We start from the raw sequence: 19,711 nt of genomic DNA, 5'->3' as shown, positions 1-19,711 counted from the left end.
AAGAAGTAGGATTGAGTGGACTTCTAAGCTCTAAAGTTTTACATTGTTTTATTTTTGAATGCGGTTATTTTTCTACATAACTCTACATTTGTAAGTTCAACTTTCATGATAGAGATTGTACTACAGTACTTGTATTAAGTGAATTGAAAAATACTGTTTCTTTTATTTTTACATTGCAAATATTTATAATAAAAATAAATATAAAATGAGCACTGTACACTTTGTATTCTGTGTTGTAATTGAAATCATTATATTTGAAAATGTGGAAAACATCCAAAATATTTATATAAATGATACTCTATTATTGTTTAACAGTGAGATTAATCACGATTAATTTTTTAATTACTTGACAGCCCTAGTTATAAGGAATAGTCAGCATGGATTTGTCTGAAACAAATCGTGCCAAACCACCTTAATTTCCTCCTTTGATAGGATTACTGAGAACCACAGCACTAGGTCAGCCTGCAAGCTAGGTTTCAGAGGGTCCACCAAAATAAACCAGAGAGCATACAAAAAATATAAGCCATTAACCTTGTGCTATTTGGACACATTGGGGATAATTTTCCTGCATGATATGCTGAAACCTATTGGCTTCAGCAGGGCCAGAGTTAGGAGGTAGCAAGCAGGGCAATTGCCTGGGGTGCCACGCCACAGGGGGCCCTACGTGGCGGGGCTCGGGCTTTGGCTTCAACTCCAGGCGGTGGGACTCAGGCATATTAATATTTTAACATCTAATATTCAGTTTTTTTATTTTTGTACCTATATTATCCTTTTGATATTATATATGTGTGCAAGTGTTTAACTGCATAACTGTCAGTTTAATACAGTTTTTAATCTATCAGATATGCAGAAAAAAGGTTGTTTTGGCACAAGTGTATCGTGGAGTTTTTACATCATGTTGTGGGGGAAGGTGGGGGAGGGTCTCAGAAAAGAAAAGGTTGAGAACCTCTGACCTAGCGGATAAGAGGGAAACAGGAGATGTGATATAGCTTGATTTTTAGTAAGGCTTTTGACACAGTTCTGCATGACATTCTATAAGCAAACTAAGGAAATGTGGTCTAAATTATATTACTATATAAGGTGGGTGCACAGCTAGTTGAAAGACCATACTCAAAGAGTAGTTATCAATAGTTTTCTGTCAAAGTAGGAGGGCGTATCTAGTGGGGTTTGGCAGGGGTCAGTCTGGGGTCTGGTACTATTCAGTATTTTCATTAATGATTTGGATAACGGAGTAGAAAGCTGGGAGAGGTTGCGAGGACTTTGGAGGTCAGGTTTAAAATTCAAAATGACCTTGACAAATTGGAGAATTTGTCTGAATTCAACAAGATAAAATTCAATAAAGACAAATGCAAAGTACTTCACAGGAAGGAAAAATCAAATGCACAACAACATTGTTCCACTCTACTCAGCACTGGTGAGGCCTTAGCTGGAGTACTGTGTCCAATTCTGGGCACCACACTTTAGGAAAGATGTGCACAAATTGGAAAGAGTCCAGAGGAGAGCAACAAAAATGATAAAAGGTTTAAAAAACCTGACCTATGAGGAAAGGTTAAAAAAACTGGGCATGGCTCGTCTTGAGAAAAGAAGACTAAGGAGGGAACCAGATAACAGTCTTCCAGTATATTAAGGGCTGTTATAAAGAGGGTGGTGATCAAGAGGCTGTTATAAAGAGGGTGAGCAAAGGAGATTTAGCTTAGATATTAGGAAAAAAATTCTTACTATAAGGGTAGCAAAGCTCTTGGATGGGCTTCCAAAGGAGGTTGTGGAGTCCCCACCAGTGGAAGCTGTCAGGGATGGTCTAGGCTGACTTGTCCTTCCACAGTGCAGGCGCTGGACTTACTGACTTCCCGAGGTCCCTTCCAGCGTTACATTTCTATGATTCAATACACTTATCTGAGATTTAGTTGGGATAATGTGAGTGGTCTGCTGTCTTTTACACTTCATATCCTCTAAGCCTATGGCTATTGATCTTCTCTGTTAAAGACGGGTGAATGCTGATGTGTGGGGGGGGGAAATTTCCTGAATGCTCCTTTGGTCTTTTTTAATTAGTTAGCTTTGACTGTGTTCACATTCCTTTTGTGTATGCTTTCCATTCATTTACTGGCAAGAATGTTCACTGAAATAGCAAATGTTGCAGAATATTCACATAAAGCAAAGTTCCAAATGTAAAATTGCAAAGGTTTATCTGAGGAACTGGATTCTAAATGTTTTATATATCCAGGCCCCAATTCAGGAAAGCATTTAATCATGTTTCAGCATAGTGCTATGAATAGGGATGTACTGTGGAATTGGGGCCCCAGTCAGCGGACAGGACGTTCCAAGTGACCTGTGTGTCCAGTCGAACAGCTTGAACTTCACATATTGAGTAGTCACAATGGGCTGTGCATGTAGAAGCTATACACTAAGAACTATTTGCAAAATTTAGTTGGTGAATAAATTTAAATAGCACATTTGAAAATAAAACCGTGACCTGCAATTTCAAAAACAAAACAGGTGAAATTAGTTGAATTGTTCATTATGAACTAATGGGAAGGGGAAGGGGAATTGACTACCGCTCTAGCACGGCTCAGAGGAGGCAGTAGCCTGCTACGGAGGGAGCATATATAGTCCCCGCAGCCAATTAGCATGCTTGCTGTGGTCAGGACTCTTGCTGTTTGTTCATCCCTATCTCTCCTATGCCCTGCAACTGTAATATGTCTTTATATGTGTCCAATGTGTATCTGACAGTGGTGCACTTGCATTCCCCTCCTAAGTTGTCCCCTATAATTAGCTGGCTCCATCTGTTTTGGGCCCCTCTCCTTTTCTGAGGGTGGGCCATTGCTTGTTCAGTAGGGCTTTTTTTTGCACTTTCCTTGCTTGCATCAATGGGCAAATAAGCTATACTCACAACCCCCACCGACCGCTCCCTATGGTAAGGGTAGGATGGTGCCAAATATTGCTGCTAAAAGTCTCTAAAGCTCTTGAGCCAGTGCCCTGAGGCAAAGGTTCCCCAATATTTTTGCTGAGACACCCCCTCCCATGGGAGTCACATAACGGCCCCCCACACATGCACACTCCTAACTTCTACCTGTCTGGAGCAGAAAATGACTTAACGATGGAAGCAGGTGACTCACTCCCTGGGTCCTGGCTGGCTCCATCCCTGGAGGAGCCCATAGTTGAATGGTGCAGAGAGGACCAGGGCTCCTCCCCCTCCATCCTCTCTGCCCAGAGCCTCTTGCTCTTGAGGGTTTAAAATATGCAGGACTGTAGCTTGCTGAGTTCCCAGGCCAGGGTAGGGCAGCAGTGGGGAGAGTGTGTGGGACTCCCCAACAGTTGGAGGGATAGGGGGTTAGCAGGACAAGCAGCAGGCAGCTGCAGGGATGCCGTAGGGCTGAGCACCCCACCCAATGCTGGGGACTCTGCATGCTCCCCCACAATGTTGGCCTGCCTTGGTTTTGACATCTGGCTGGCCACAGCCCTGAGCCTCATCTCATGCCCCCCGATAACCTCATTATGCCATCCCTGGAGGGTGCACCCACAGTTTGAAAACCAATGCCTTAAGTGCATTCTTCCCTTAAGTGCTAGTTTGCACAATTTCAAGGATGCGGCTTGCTTTCTGGTAAGAGAAATTTACTTGGAGTTTACACAGGCAGGGTCTTCTATCTTTTGTTCACACAGGTAAAATTTGCACTACACTGCTCTGTCTTCCTCAAACTCTTAAAAGAGGATAAGGCCCTTATTTATAAAGGGATATCTCTCATTAACCAGAAGGCAAACTCTAAAAATATACCAATTAAACAAGTATTAAGACAGTCTCCAAATCCCACTTTAAATGCAATATTCTGCAATATAAAATCATTTCAGCAATTATAATTATTCCCAGATCTTCACACTAACTCATATACATACATATTGTCCTGACATAGGTTTGCAGCCAGGACCTTCACAACCTCAACAACATCCCTTTAGCTATAGGAGTAACTGCTATGGGAAGCATGCTGTTATCTTCAGTGAGGGAACTGCAAACCGCGGCCACTGGGAGCTGCGGGGGGCCGTGCCTGCGAATGGTCAACGTCAGCACAATGTCTCATGGCCTGCAATCAGCTTTCCCTGATGGGCCACATGTGGGCTGCAGGTTGCCCACCACTGCCATAGAGGAAGACAAGACATATACTTTTGCCAGTAGGTTATACAACTATTTGTGAAAAAGAAAAGGAGTACTTGTGGCACCTTAGAGACTAACAAATTTATTAGAGCATAAGCTTTCGTGAGCTACAGCTCACTTCATCGATGAAGTGAGCTGTAGCTCACGAAAGCTTATGCTCTAATAAATTTGTTAGTCTCTAAGGTGCCACAAGTACTCCTTTTCTTTTTGAGAATACAGACTAACACGGCTGCTACTCTGAAACCTGTAACTATTTGTGAAATAGCACTGGATTGTTGTGTATCTGGATTCCTATTCCTGCCTCTGAGAGCAGACTATGGTCTAGTGTTTAGAAACAGCATTGCCAAGCATAATGATGCCCCTCTTTGTATCATCTGTAGGGACTAAATCTGGGACCTAAAAGCATGAACCATTACCACATGAGTTAAAGAAGCAGGTTTACAGCATGGAGGCAGTAGTAGACTCATAAACTTGTATATGTGCTATAGCCACAACAGGGGTAAAGAGCCACACTTTGTTAATATGGGTTACACCAGGGATCAGCAACCTTTGGCATGCCACCCATCAGGGAAATCTGCTGGCGGGCCGGGATGGTTTGTTTACCTGCAGCGGGCCGATTGCAGCTCTCCCTAGTGGCGGTCCCCCATTCCAGGCCAATGAGGGCTGCGGGAAGCGGTGGCCAGCACATCCCTTGGCCCACACTGCTTCCCGCAGCCCCCATTGGCCTGGAACAGCAAATCGTGACCACTGGGAGCTGCGATCGACCGAACCTTCAGACGCTGCAGGTAAACAAACCGGCCTGGCCTGCCAACAGATTTCCCTGACGGGCCGTGTGCCAAAGGTTGCCGATCCCTGGGTTACACAAACACACATATATAAGACTTGGGTCTGTCAATACTTAGCTCTTATATAGCGCTTTTCATCAGTAGATCTGCAAGTGCTTTCTAAAAGAAGGAAGTATCATTATCCCTGTTTTACAGATGGGAAAACTGAAGGGAAGTGACTTGCTCAAAGTCATGTAACCAGTCAGCGGCAGATCCAGGAATAGAACCTAGATCTCTGCAGTCCTATGCTTTATTCATTAAGCCAAGGTTCTGTTCTTAGCTGGGTCTAATGTCAACTTGTGCAACTTTTGAGTTAGCTTCTTTGTAAAACAGGTAAATAATAGACACCTCCCACTCAGATAGGAATAGGAGGTCTTGGTTAATAAGGGTTGTGAAGCACACAGAAAGAGTAACAGTGGTCAGAGGAAGGTTTGGGACTGGATCTTGCAGCCTCTTAATCTGCAGCTTAGTGCCCATACCCCTAAGCTATAGGATATTGAGCATTAGCAACTTTTTCCCTCTCTCCCTTCCCCCCCGCCACTGCGCCCCCCTCCCCAAGCATGACATGTTACCAGTTCTGTGGGTTTCAACAGTGACACATGAGATGTGTGGCAGCTTTGTAGCATGATCCCCTTGCAAACTCTGTTACAAATTCTTGTAATGGCTTTTTCTCTCCTGACTTGGCAAAAACATTCCAAAAAATCCATCATATATTCCTTGCTTATTTCACTCTTCCATTCTCCCTCCACTGCCCTCCCTCTCCAAAGAATTATACTTCCTTAAACTTTCAAGCATTCAGTATTTAATCCATTTTAAATGCTACAGTTAGAGCTGGCACAAACATTCCCCCCCTCCCATGGAAAATTTTTAGACTTTTTTAGCAAAAAATCAAAAACTGGCTGAAAACTGAAAACTTTGATTTGGAAATTCTGCCACAATGCATCATGGGAGTTGTAGTTCAGATTTCTCATGTCCCCATTCTCCCCTATGGAGTAGGCTCCCTGGCCAGATGACATCTCCCATGGTGCATCATGGTCTCGCCTCTTGCTGAGCCACTGCGGTGCACCATAGGAGCTCCTGGCAATGGTGCATCAGGGCAAATGTAGGCTAGCTGAGGAAACTTTTTAATTTGGAGCTGAAAACATTTTGGTGGGGGTTTTATTGAAATTTTTTAATTTTCCGTGGAAAATTTTTTCATGAAAAATTTCATTTGTCAAAAACTCAATTTTCTGGTGAAGAACAGTCTTGATAGAAAACTTTCAATCTGCCTTAGTTATAATGCTGTCTGATAACTTCCTAATACTTTCCTGGGGATATGGAAAATGAGCAAAAGGGTAAGTTCTGTAGTTGATACACAGGTATGGGAGATGAGATATGGCTTCTATTACTGGCTCTGATGTAGACTTTCTCTTGGAATGTGGGTAAATCAGCTAAACTCTCTGTGCCATAGTGCCCCCTTTTGTAAAATGGGGGAAATCATGTTTTTCTACCTCACAAGGGGGTTGAGAAGATTAATCCTATAATATTTAAAAAGCACTTGGTGACCCTTTGAAGGATAGTGCCATAGAAGTGCAAAGTAAACAATAAGTTTTTTATCCTGTTTGTTAGTTTCTGACAATATGCATATTGTTTCATCAAATAACTTTATACTGGCTAAATCCCAACTTTAGTGGACTGGCTTGTGTATATGCAATTCACTACAATATGCTTCTTTGAATGCACATTTTTGATCTTTCTAAATAAGATAGAGAACATCTTGGGTAGGAGAATGACAGTGAAATAATTTAAGTGGTGTTGGGATGATAAATACATTTAAATAGAGCCACTTTGAACATTTTCCACATCCAAATTTTTTTTTTTGATGGGGAAAAAAGCCTTCAACTGAAACAAGGTGTGTGAGATAATATCTTTTGAATGGACCAACTTTTGTTGGTGGAAAAGACCAGCTTTTGAGTGTCACTTTGACTGAAACAAACATTTTCACAAGACATTAACACTAGGAAAAGGTGGGGAAAAAGTAAAGTTAGAGAGAGTGGGTGGGACAGGGACCATAATAATTGTAAAGTGAGAGTGGTTCAATCATCCACCCCCTATCAAAACAAAAATGTGGTTGAAAATTTTCAGTATGATTTTTTTTTTGCCTAAAATCCAAAATATTTAATGGAAAATTTCAAATATCTTTTCAAATTTTTCAGTGAAATATACTTTCCATTTTTCAACCAGCTCCAGTAAAATTGTAAGTATTTTGCAGTCATTTGGTAGTACATCAATGTTTCATTTGCATCTCATTTGATAGAGGAGTTATAAAATTGCTACTAAAGCTTCTCTTGATTTCAAATGGTAATCAGTTGTTCAACTATTTAAACGACCCAGAAGTGTGTGCACTACATAGTGATACTTAATGCTTGTCTTGACACCCACAAGTGGCCCTTGCTAGCCTCTCATGTGGCTTTGTTATAGCGTTTGACTCAGGCTTTGACTTCACTGCCAAATAGGGTGGTTTTTTTATAATGGGATTAATGAAATGTGATGGCTATTCTGCTGTAAAATCCTAGTGGAGACAAGACACCTGTAGTTTTACTACAAGGTAGCTAGGCAAGGTTACCATATAACCCAGCCCATGATTCATCTATCTCACTGTAGTAAAAATTACAGGTGCTTTCTCTCTACTAGGATTTTATAGTGGCATAGATAACACATTAGTTATCCTGCTATTAAAAAAAACCCCATGCCAGAAAACAACACTTTTTTTTGTAGGGAAGGTGTGGCCTAAAGTATCATGTAAAGCCCTGATCTTGATATAGCAGTTGGCTCTAGCAAAATGTCTGTCTATGGTACTATATGGCTCCCATTGCTATAGTTTTTGAGTGCTTGTAATCTTTAATATATTTATCCTCACAAAACCCTTGTGAGGCGATGCAGTGCTATTATTTCTGTTACACAAATGGGTAACTGAAGCAAAGAGATGCTAAGTGACTTGTCCAGGGTCACCCTGTATGCTTGTGGCAGAGTAGGGATTAAATCCAGATCTCAGGCTACTGCCCTAACCAACATACCATCCTTCCTCTATCTACAGTTAAAACAGTCTGCTGGGTTACCTTTGTATTTGTGCTGATGCTGTCTAATGTAAGGTAAAACTGTTCATATTTCAAGCTGCTTGGATAAATGCATTGACTATTTATAATAAACATAATACATGCATTTGTGCGTTCCAAGTACAATCCAGCTTCAATTGTCCAAATTGGGAAAAGATACTGAACAAGTCAGTAAATTGAGGGAATTTTGAACATATTTAGGAGATATCAGGAGCCATGACTGTCTTTTGGATAACAGGGAGTTTCACATCATCAAGGTTGTACTTGTGTAGTTCTGTGGATGAAATCCTGGCCCCCTTCAAGTCAATAGGCGTTTTGTCATTTGATGTCAGTGGCCCAGGATTTCACTCTTTGTATCTCCAATTGATGACAAAGTGATTCTTTCTTTTTTTGAAAGTCGAATGCCACTATTCTAGAGTGATCATCACTCCCTCTTAGGCTTAGGAAAATGTGAGGAGAATATACTTGTGAAGGCATCTGTCTAGAACATGTGTACTTCACATGTTATTTTGCACAGTGCATAAAATAACAAATTAACTCGGCTAAAAGAAATGTGTCAAAGCCTCCTGTCTCTAGGAGGGATGCTCCTGCCATATAACTTAGTTGTCCAATTTCTGCTTAATTAGTGAGCTTTTGTATAGAAAATGTACCTGCTCAGGGGAGATGATAGCTGTCCCCTGTAGTTTGATTACATATTGAATGCCTATTACATGGCATCTTTCTGCTTGTGGTGGTGGTGGTGGTGGTGGTGTTGTTAATCCTTTTTGTGTGTGTATGTGGCTATTAAAAGTCCTGCGTTAGCATGGTTACTTGGGAATGAAATTTCTGGAACCTTGTCGAAGAAGTACATGGAAGGTTTTAAGGCAGAACATTGTAAGGCAAACGCTGCAATTATCTATAGCTGAAAACAAGTAGCTTTTAATGTGTCCATTTGTCCAAGAAGGGAAAAGAGAATTATAGACCAGAGCTCTTTTTTTCTCCCCTTTTCTCTTTCTCTCTCTCCTCTTTTTCCTTTATACAGTTTATCACCCATAATTTCAGGATGTTTTGTTTCTTTAAGCTGTTTTATCTCTAGGCTTATGAGGTCACTCATGTGTGAATTCTTTTGTTAGTCACCTCACCTTTTGCCTTGATGATAGAAAATTGATCAGGCCTAAAATACAAGTTCAATAGACAACCCCCTTGGTCCTTTGTCTAGGAGAATAGCTACCATTGAAGGCCATGAGCAGGTTGCTATTAATATGACAGCCTGCTCTATCTCCCACTGTAATTTATAATGAAATACCTAATCTCCATTATTTTGATCCAAGCAGGCGATCCCATGAAAAAGTCTTTTCATCCAGTTCCCAATGGCAGTTACATGAGAAATGGCAAACCAATAATTTTTGTCAAGTTTTTTAAGCCAACAGAAATGCTTTTCCACTGCTACAGTTTCAAAAGGCACAGATAAAGCTCATTCACTGAGATGAATGAAAAAGCCATCTGGGGTTTTTCTTTTTGACTTCCTTTCCTTTTCTCCATCCTTGTAATCAAATTTGAGCAAAATCAAATGGGGCTTTCTATGAAAGTACCTTTTGTTGATCTGAACGAGCTGGTAATTTACAAAATACCCTTCTTTTGTGAGGAAGGCTACAGAAAAAAAGAATCAGTAGCTTTTAAAGCTGGGCCTTGGTGGGACTCTAAATGCAGTGAAAGCAGTCTGTGTTGAGAGATTGAAATGCATTTCAAAGCCAGGCCTGAGTCAGGGTACAAGGAAGAACAAAACTATGTGCATTTTATAGGAAGAAAAATGTGAATGGAAATGGAATGAGAGAGAGAGAGAGGAAAAAATGTGGATAATACATTAATCATTATTTTGGAGATTCAGTCTTCCTTACTGACATACACTGTGTAACTAGTGATATCGAACTTGATTTTTGGTCTATTCGCGGTGTCTCAACATTTTGAGTCTTTAACTGCTTTAAAGTTTGGGAGTCATGGATCCTTGAAGACTGCTGGACTATGTTTAAATATATTTTTTTTCAACTTTACTTTTTTACCTTGCCTGTGGAATATTATGAGAAAAAGAACTTGCAGAAAATCTAGAGTTTCTCTTCAGCATATTAATATTTATTATTTTATTGTATTTCTGTCTACCAGATTTCCTAGTGGTTACTGTTTCCCATTGACTCAAAACCAAAGGACAAAGTGGACATCTAACGAATAGTAAGTTTGTGCATTGTTTTATTAATATTTCATGTTAAATCTAGTGAAGCTGAAAGGATTAGACTAATTGCAAATGCCATATTGCTAACACTGCTGTTATGCAGCAGTATGCATTTATTAAAATGTAATATACCAGTTCTGATTGAACTGTTTCTGTATCCTTGTTTTTTTACTATAGCTGCATGCTTTTATAGCAGTATTGGTAATAGTATTGATATATTACATATATATACAGAGGATAGTACAGCATGTGAAAATGCCACAAATGGAGTTATGCATAATTGTGCAAACCTAGTCCAGAGTTTTATTCTTCCCACCTTTACAGACTTGCATAGATTTTATGTTGCTGCTTCCTTCTCCACTTATGTGTTTATGGATATCAATACATTTTTAAAAGAGCTTTCTGATGGTATATGATATAAGCTTGCTGGCAACAATTATATTGTTTCTACTTTACAACAATCCACAGACACAATGGAAATTCTGATGTTGGAAACTTATTGGTTTAGTCTGTGTTTTATATTATACATTGGAGAAAAGGTATAAATGTTACAGCCTATCAAAGATCTTACCATTAACACTTTGCAAGTAAAATGTAAAAAAAAACCCCTGCACTGATATTTAATTATACCTAGGTTAATGAAAACTTTAAGTGAGTTGAAAATCTTGATAATATTTCAGTCATGAACTATTCTTTGTTTTGGATGAAATGGTATGAACTATATTTTGTGTTATTTTCATGTTTTGGGAATAATTGTGAATACATGTGTGTAATATTGTGACATCAATTTAGAAAGAATATTATGGGAAGTCATACATGGTGAACATTTTCTGTCCTTGTGTGGTCTTTAATACTACCAAATCATCAGAGGAACCATGTGCAGTTTATCTAGATCTGGTTTAATGGATGATTAGATCCCAAAGGTCTTCTAAAGTGCTTGCTCTATCTTATCAGACATCTCCAATCCAATCAGAGTGTCAGGAAGTCACTTTCATACCTGAATATATTTTCCACTCCTAGTTCTTTCTATCCCTTTTCAACTTCCTACAACATTTATCATCTCACATGGTTTTGAGCCATTTGCTGCCTCCTAATGACTGACTTATAAAACAGCAAAAATGGTATATTTCCAAGAGGTTTCTTTGGAAATAGTTAAGATCTGCAGAAGTGACAGTCTGTCACTCTTCATACTTCTTGACTTGAAAGAAAAGAAATACATGAAATTAATAGCTACGCTATCTAATATAATGATGAATCATCATGACTTGTAGATTGAGGAGATACAATAGCTATTGTAGTCTCCTCATAGTCTTATGTGAAGGTGGTAAATAACACTGTGGGGGAGGCCTGCTAAACCCAGGGTTGTGAGTTCAATCCTTGAGGGGGCCATTTAGGGATCTGGGGCAAAAATTGGGGATTGGTCCAGCTTTGAGCAGGGGGTTGGACTAGATGACCTCCTGAGGTCCCTTCCAACCCTGATATTCTATGATTCTGTTGAATAAGTGGGAAACTTTCTTACAATTATGTAATCTTGGATAAATTTAATTGACTTATTTTGCTTTGGATAGAATCGCTTATAACAAAAGAAGACTTGCTCTACAAAAGTAGCTTATATATTGACAATCAAGAATGTTTGTTTATTTTGGCAAAATTATGGACTTAAAATTCACTTGTCTCCTGGCTTTTTAAATAGTTTGAGTCTGTTTAGGCCCCCTCCACACATACTTTTTAAAACAGTATTAAGATATAGCCTCCATAAATTAATGTAGCAGAGAGAACACACTTCAGTTAAGTATTTAATACTGAATACAGTATTAAAGCAAGATAGTGCTGTCTCCATGGTATTACCTGATCTCAGGGATTGTCTTCTTATGTGCACAGCGCCTAGCACAATGAAGCCCCCATTCTGCTTGGGAAGTTTGGGACCTATCAGAATACAGATAAATAAAGAATAACAACATTTACATCCAACCTTGGGCCATATAGTTGGAGGCAAAGGTTCTCCCCATGCTACTTTGTCCCTTTTATTAACTTGCCTAAGGTTAAAGAGTGGAGCCTAATGGTTAGAGCAGGGGACTATGCCTCCATTCAGTGTTTCTCATCCTGACTCTGCTACTGACTTTTTGTGTGACTCTGGACAAGTCTCCTAACCTGTCTGTGACTTGGTTCATCCTTCTGTATAATGCTTATAATACCCACTTAGCATTAATATTTGTGGGTTAATATCTGTAAAGCATTTTGGTCCCCTATCTGAGGATCTCTATCTTTCAAGATGTGGAAGCCCTCCATCTGCCATTGCCTTAAATGAGAATTAAGGGTGTTTAGCATCTTGCAAGATCAACCTTGTGGATGGCCCTACTGAAGCATTACTCTAGAACAGCTTTTGTAATAAAGATGCCCTGCATCACCTGTTGCTAATACCCTTATGAATAAGAGAATCTTGGCAACAGAATGGCCTAAACTTTCAGACAAATGTGCATGCAGTTGTCTGCCTAATTTTCATGCATAATTACCACATTCTTTTTAATATACAGTATTGGCCTTTCAGAAGAGAACCATTGTAATAGCTAAGGGAGGGGAAAAGAAGCTATGTTAAAAAAGTAACAAACTACCTTCCTTGGAGGACTTATAGTCTGAGAACACAAACCAGTTTAGTTCAAACAACAAGGAAATGCATGCTGAGGTGAGTAGTCTCGTCATATAGTAAGCCCCATAGTTAGGGAGGCCGCCAGCTTCATTGAACTACATTGTATATATAGGTTGTTGATCAAATTTGATCCCCGCTGAATTGAGATGGGATGGAGCAAAGTATTAAATTGCCCCTCAGCAGCCTAAAACCCCCAATGCCTTGATGTTTCCAGCCACTGAAGCAGCAGGAGACGGGGCAGAAGAGGATAATTCCAGGGCTTCATGTACCCTCTAGGGTCTGGACTCCCTACAAGAAATGTTTCCCTCAGGCTGAATTCTTCACAGTCACTGAGATTATTTAAGGCCACCTACCCCATCATGGTGAATGCAGGTGGGGTTTCATGATGCTGCTGGCCTGCTCCTTATGAAAAATGCTCCCAGGAAGAATAATTTCAAAACTGGTAAAGTGCCTCTTCAAGGATTGTTGGTTTTGATTGTTCCTTAAAAAGGAAAAGAATGGGAGGAAAAGGGGCAGAAAGTAATAGAAACAGGGCAGGAGTTGGGTAAACATGAAGTAATGGGAAGAGGTACCAAGCGTGATGAGGAAATACTGAGATGGGTAAGGGCTCTTAGCACTTTAATGTCCTCTAATCCCAGAACTTCTTTTGGAGGTCTTCACCACCAATTGGATTCATTGACATGGGGCTAAGTGCTTTAGGCACTGTGAAGTGGTTGGCTGGTTTTCCATTATCCAGCCAATAACAAGGGCTTTTTTAAACTTGATTTTATCAGCACATCGTTGACATCCTTCAATGGAAACAGATTAATAAAAGAAATATAAGCTTTTTTTCTGCTAACTGCAGTATATGTTGGCCAGAACACTGGTAAATTAGGACTTGTTTCTGGGATGTGGGATGCAGAACAGTGGTTCAGAACAACTGGGGCTAGAGGTCCCCATAGTGAATATAAAAATTGTTCTCCAGCATGACTACGTACTCCACTTTTCTCTCCCATGACCTCATGTTAAAACAGCCCTCCCCCCCCCAAAAAAGTTTCAGGAACTTCCCCATAGTTTCGAGCCCCCTTCCCTTTTCATTTAGTTATAAAAATGGGCAGATGTTTCCAACTGCCAGGTTGGGAACAGATGGCATAACTTAATGACCTATCCCTGTAATACAAGAAGAGGCACACTTGCAGATTGTTTGTAGATTTACTTATGTAATACTATGTAACATATGCATTTCCTCCAGTCAAGGAGTGAGCCATACATTAAATAACAGCACAATTGCAAAATGGACTTGAAGCTGCATTAATTGTAAATGATTATATCAGATGCTAGAACAGTGATGCAAACAATTTTTAAACTGGCAAAACTGAGTAGGTTGGTAATCAAGTTCTCATGGAAAAAATATATTTGAAATTTTTGCCCCATTCTCTTTGCTACAGTGAAACGACATTTTGCCTATGTTTAAAAACCAGAAAACAGAAAAGTTTACGTGGCAAAACTGTGCAAGGCCTGGATCTTAAAGGCCTTGAAGACCCATATCTGAAGAAACTCTTACAAAACCATTTGGGGTGGGAGGAGGGTAGGTTGTGGCTCTTCATGGTCTCTGGGGCCATTTTATTTATTTGCACGTCTGGTTGGCTAGTGGAGTGTCAGGTGATGCCTACTGAGGATGGAGTCATGTCATTCATTATGACTCTCAGACATTATGACTCTCAGAAGCTAGTAATTTTATATTTAACCTTTGTAAACACTGTTAAACAATTATTCTACTGCCAGCTGTACAGTCCCTTAAGAAGAGGGGGATGATGCAACACATTCTCCTTTTTACCCACAGGGTCCTGTTAAGAATTGCAGTTCAAATAAAATATCTCAGTGTCTTCCCCAGGCTGTGTCCTTTGTTTGAGTTAATAGAACTCACCAAAATATATAATACAGACTACAGGAAGTACTTATGTGGCCTCCATCAGCATAGTATCTGAGCATCTCAAAATTTTTAATGTATTTATCCTCCCAGCACTCCTGTGCGGTAGGGAAGTACTATTATCCCCATTTTCTAGAAGGGGAACAGGGAGGGTTAGTGACTTTCCCAAGACTACACAGGAAATCTGTGCTAGAGCAGGGACTTAACCCAAGGTCTCCCAAGTTGTAGCCTAGTGCCCTTAGCCAGTGGACCGTTCATCTGACCCTAACTCTGTAAATAAACATTTTAACTGTGTTTCTGTGTTGACCTGCTGTACCTTGGTATAGCCATAAAGTTCCCAAACAGTGCAGCCTCTCCAATATGGGAAGTATATCATGGGTGTGCCAGTTTTTCTGCTTCTCTGAAAGAGAGTGACTGTGAATGTAATAGCATCACCAGCAACATGATGTGAGACCTGAACTGTAATAGTTAAGATACTGAGATAAAAAGGTTTCAGAGTAGCAGCCGTATTAGTCTGTATTCGCAAAAAGAAAAGGAGTACTTGTGGCACCTTAGAGACTAATGCTCTAATAAATTTGTTAGTCTCTAAGGTGCCACAAGTACTCCTTTCCTTTTTGAGATAAAAAGGAAGAGGTAGACTCTGCTTGTGGTAGGAATTACTGCTTCTTTACAGGCTGGCTGCTTGTTGCATGATTGACCTGCAGCCTAGTCTGCTCTAACTGGTGCAGAAAATGAATGTGTGAATTCAGGAGAATACCCTTGTCAGGCCACTTGCAGAGCGTGATGTGATTTAATGCTGTTCCCTAAAAGATATCTCTTTGCTACCTGCCATATCTCCCAAGATGGGAGTTAACCCATTTTTCATGCAAAATACTGGAAAAGGATGTTTGTATTTATGAAGAACTCCCTAGTATTATTCAGTGGCATTCACTCTCTGGGACAGGTGGAATTTTAAATTTTTAGGATCCAGAACTGTACTAATATATTCTGTCATTAATGTATTCTGAGACTTTAACTCCTAATAGAATGATCTTATTTCTATGATAGCTTGTTTGCACATAGTTTTCTATCTTCTTCTAACTGGCTACTAATATAAGTTTTAGATATTAATGCCTGTAAACATGATTTTGCTTCCCAATACTCTCTCTTCTTGACCCAGTCCTAGTTCATAAGTTCAGTCTTTATGGTTTGATGGACAAACACCTTGTAACGGTGATTGTTTCCCATCTTAGAGGAAGTGATCTGGGCAAATTATCCTGGGCTAGACACTGGCTAAAAATTGTGATGTAGGTGGATTAGATGATGAAAAGAAGTGACCCTGCTGTCTGACTGTTATTACTTGGCTTTACAGTGTTGGATAGTGGAGCAAAAGATTATTGAACCACTGTTGCTGCTGCGTTGTTGTGTACCTACACTCATGGGCAGGGAGGAAACTGTGGCAGGTTGCAATGTCCGTGTGTAGTTAAAAAAAAGAAAAAAAAAAGAGAAAAAACGACAACTCAGGAGCAAGCTGGAACAAAAGGTTTAATTTCTAAGATGTATACAATTTTGATTGAAAAAGATGTGGATAAGAAAAGTAGCCAGATGGAAAGATGGGAGAGAGAATTGGACAAAGAACCTGATCTGGATGAATGGGTCTCTATATCTTCAATTTGTGTAGCTCATAAAGAAAATATTTATAAATGACTGTGTAGGTGGCATTTGGCTACAGTTAAAACCCTTCATATCTTTGTTACATACTTGCACATGCGGCCTGGGAATTTGATAGTTTGGGGAGCATATTATTAAAGAGATTCATCTTATGACAAAACGCCGGCTTCCTAGAGATCCCCGATCTTCTCGCTTAATATTCCAGTCAAGGATCTACACTTTAAACAGAACAAGAAGTTTTCTTTTTTACTATTTGTACTAGACGTTGTATTGCACATCGTTGCAAAATGTGACCCTCCTATAGAATTGTGGTATAGTAAAATAGGGGCAGTCATAGAATCCTAGAATATTAGGGTTGGAAGAGACCTCAGGAGGTCATCTAGTCCAACCCCCTGCTCAAAGCAGGACCAACCCCAACTAAATCATCCCAGCCAGGGTTTTGTCAAGCCGGGCCTTAAAAACCTCTAAGGATTGAGATTGCACCACCTCCCTAGGTAACCCATTCCGGTGCTTCACCACCCTCCTAGTGAAATAGTGTTTCCTCATATCCAACCTAGACCTCTCCCACTGCAACTTGAGACCCTTGCTCCTTGTTCTGTCATCTGCTACCACTGAGAACAGCCGAGCTCCATCCTCTTTGGAACCCCCCTAAAGGTAGTTAAAGGCTGCTATCAAATCCCCCCTCACTCTTCTTTTCTGCAGACTAAATATAATGAAACAGTTTTCCCATCAAGTAGGTACAGAAGAGAAGCGCCAGAAAGAGGAAAAGCATTTAGAAATTTGGTCACCCTTTTTAGTGTACTCAGAGGAAGAGGGCTCTGCAGCCAGCAAGCCAGAATCTTTAGCCAGGTTCTTTTGAATATTAACCTGATCCTGAATAAGTAATGTATGATGTAGTATGTTTACATATTATTGTAACTTTGCCTTAATAAACAGTTATGAAGGCCTCCCAAAACCACAGGTATTTTATTTCCCAGGAAGTCAATTTCTTGCTACCTGGCAATGTTCAGCAGAAACTGGAGGGATAGGTAGGCAGTGTGTATAGTCTATCAGAAGCTGCAATGGCCTAACAGGTTGACAAGCTTCAAGATTTTAGACAGGAATGCCATTTTTTTCTGTTAAACCACACCAGGCTTTGGTGCTACAACTCTGCACTGATATCCAGGGTAACAATTGCTCAGTTGTGCTGGCAAGTGGGTGCAGTTAGTTCTAACTTGCTTTAAAGAAATGTGGAGTGTCTTTATGGGTAAGAAGTGATCCTGGCATGAATCCATGGGAACACCCACGCTGTGAGAGAAAGCTTAGGCTACAGTTTATGATGTTGTTGTTTTGAATTACAAGTAAAGTCCCAGGAAGATGGGAGAGTTTGGAAACTATTAAGTTGGGGTCTGTATACTCTGTTGTGGATAGGGTAGAGAGTCAGACTGTTTTTAAAATAACCCCAGGTTGCTGCACATAGAATGTATAGAAACATGGCTCTGTAGGCCAAGAGAGCTGCATATAAGTGCACGGAACTTTGCAGCAGATTATAATGGTCTGAAATGCTCTTTCAATCTCCCTGTTCACTAAAGGTTGTGTGAACTGCTAGACATGCCCTGCTGATGTGATCCCCCTATGGAAGTCTACTGTCAGACCCAAATATCTCTGGTACTCTGTTCCCCAAAGTGATACTTATTTCAGTAGTTAATCATGCATGGGGCTATAGCTGTTTCTGACAAGTTTCTGTTGCTGGCCAAGTTTCCCAATATTGGGGCTTTGTGCAAAGTGACACTATATCTGCAATTTTGCCTCTAGATTTTGAGGGAAAAGAAAAATATTGCATTTGCAACTCCCTTCCCTGCTTAGAAACTAAAGAAGAAGGATGATCCAGTAGTTAAGTGTTAGCCTGGGATTTAGGAGACCTAGATTGCTATTCCCTGCTCTACCACAGACTTCCTATATGACCTTGGGCAAGTCATTTAGTCTCTCTCGCTCTGCCTCAATTCCCCATGTGTAAAATGGGGCTAATAGCACTGCCCAAACTCACAGGGGTGATTTGAAGACAAATACATTAAAGATTGAAAGGTGTTCAGCCATTACAGTCATGGGAACCATATAAGTACTTAAGATTGAGAGAAAGTACACCAGCCTCTTGGTATGTTATCAGGGACTGCAGGCCTTGAACCCCGGACCACAGGGCTCTTAAGTGCCAGGGCACTCAAAGCTGCCACATAGTGACCTACTAATGCTTGTCGGAATAAAAGCTGAACTCTGACAGAGGACTACAGTCCTGGGAGCTGACTGGCAGAACACTGGAGGTGATGATTAGTTCCCACCTTCCATTTAAACCACGCACAGGACCAGGAAGTTGTCTATGCAACTGGGTTCCCTTTGCTTAAGACAGCTTCCCCTGCAACACCTGGTTCTACTATCTGACTCTGATCTTTTGGTAACCTGATCCTGCCTGCCTCCTGACTCTCAGTGTTGACATCTGGCCTGCTTCAGACTCCAGCTTCGTGATATCTAATTCTTGACTTCTGCTCTGACCATTAGTCAGAAGGCTTACTTTCTGGTTGTGACATACATCTCTTTGGTAAAAAAAGTGAAATTCCAAAGGTTTAGTTCCATTTGGATAAACATCCTACATTTTGTATGCTTTTTTCCTAAATCTCTGACATTTATAGTTTGGTGCTAATCTGAACAGTAGCTGTGTAAGTCTGGACACTTTTAAAATCAAACCCCTTTATTTATTCAGAGTCAAATCTGCTGACTTGAGTGAAGAAATACGTTTTTGCTATTGATAGATCTGCAGAACCAATACACCTCTATGAGAGTTCACTCTCTTGTTTTCTGGTTCGTACACCATCAGTAGTGTAATTAACTCATCTCCAGGTGCAGAGCAAATTTGTGCAAACCCATTGTCTTCTAATGCTGACATCTGTTATACTTGTGCTCTTTCACTGACAGTAGTTCCAGCTGGGCGCAACTGAAGGCATAACTTGAAGCCAATGGGGCTGCCTAGTATAACAGGTATGCAGTTGCCTGGTGTAGGTATGCAGAATCTTTATTATTGGGGGTGATGCATGAGTCAGAAAACTCATCACGACTTCCAGATGAGTTTGCAGGGTGGGAAATTGGAAAAACCAGCTCTCTCACTGTAAACTGAGTACACTTCTGAAAGTGTGGGATAACATTAATGTGGAACCCCTAAAGTGCCATGTTTAGAGAATATGACTCTGTCCTTCAAAAACTGGCCC

At 40.3% G+C, this 19,711-nt stretch overlaps 1 long non-coding RNA gene across 1 annotated transcript in view; it reads left to right on the top strand.

Annotated features, from left to right (window-relative positions):
* The first annotated feature begins 5,989 nt into the window (after positions 1 to 5,989).
* LOC119861670 overlaps positions 5,990 to 19,711 on the top strand; it is a 214,135-nt gene continuing 200,413 nt past the window's right edge. The window contains exons 1-2 of the long non-coding RNA XR_006274179.1: positions 5,990 to 6,302; positions 10,203 to 10,268. This is a non-coding gene — a long non-coding RNA (uncharacterized LOC119861670). The remainder of the gene's footprint in view (positions 6,303 to 10,202; positions 10,269 to 19,711) is intronic.

The sequence above is a fragment of the Dermochelys coriacea genome, chromosome 9, assembly GCF_009764565.3.
Source record: "Dermochelys coriacea isolate rDerCor1 chromosome 9, rDerCor1.pri.v4, whole genome shotgun sequence".
Lineage (NCBI taxonomy): Eukaryota > Metazoa > Chordata > Testudines > Dermochelyidae > Dermochelys > Dermochelys coriacea.
Note: the sequence above shows the minus strand (reverse complement) of the source record. Positions and strands in the feature narration are given on the sequence as shown.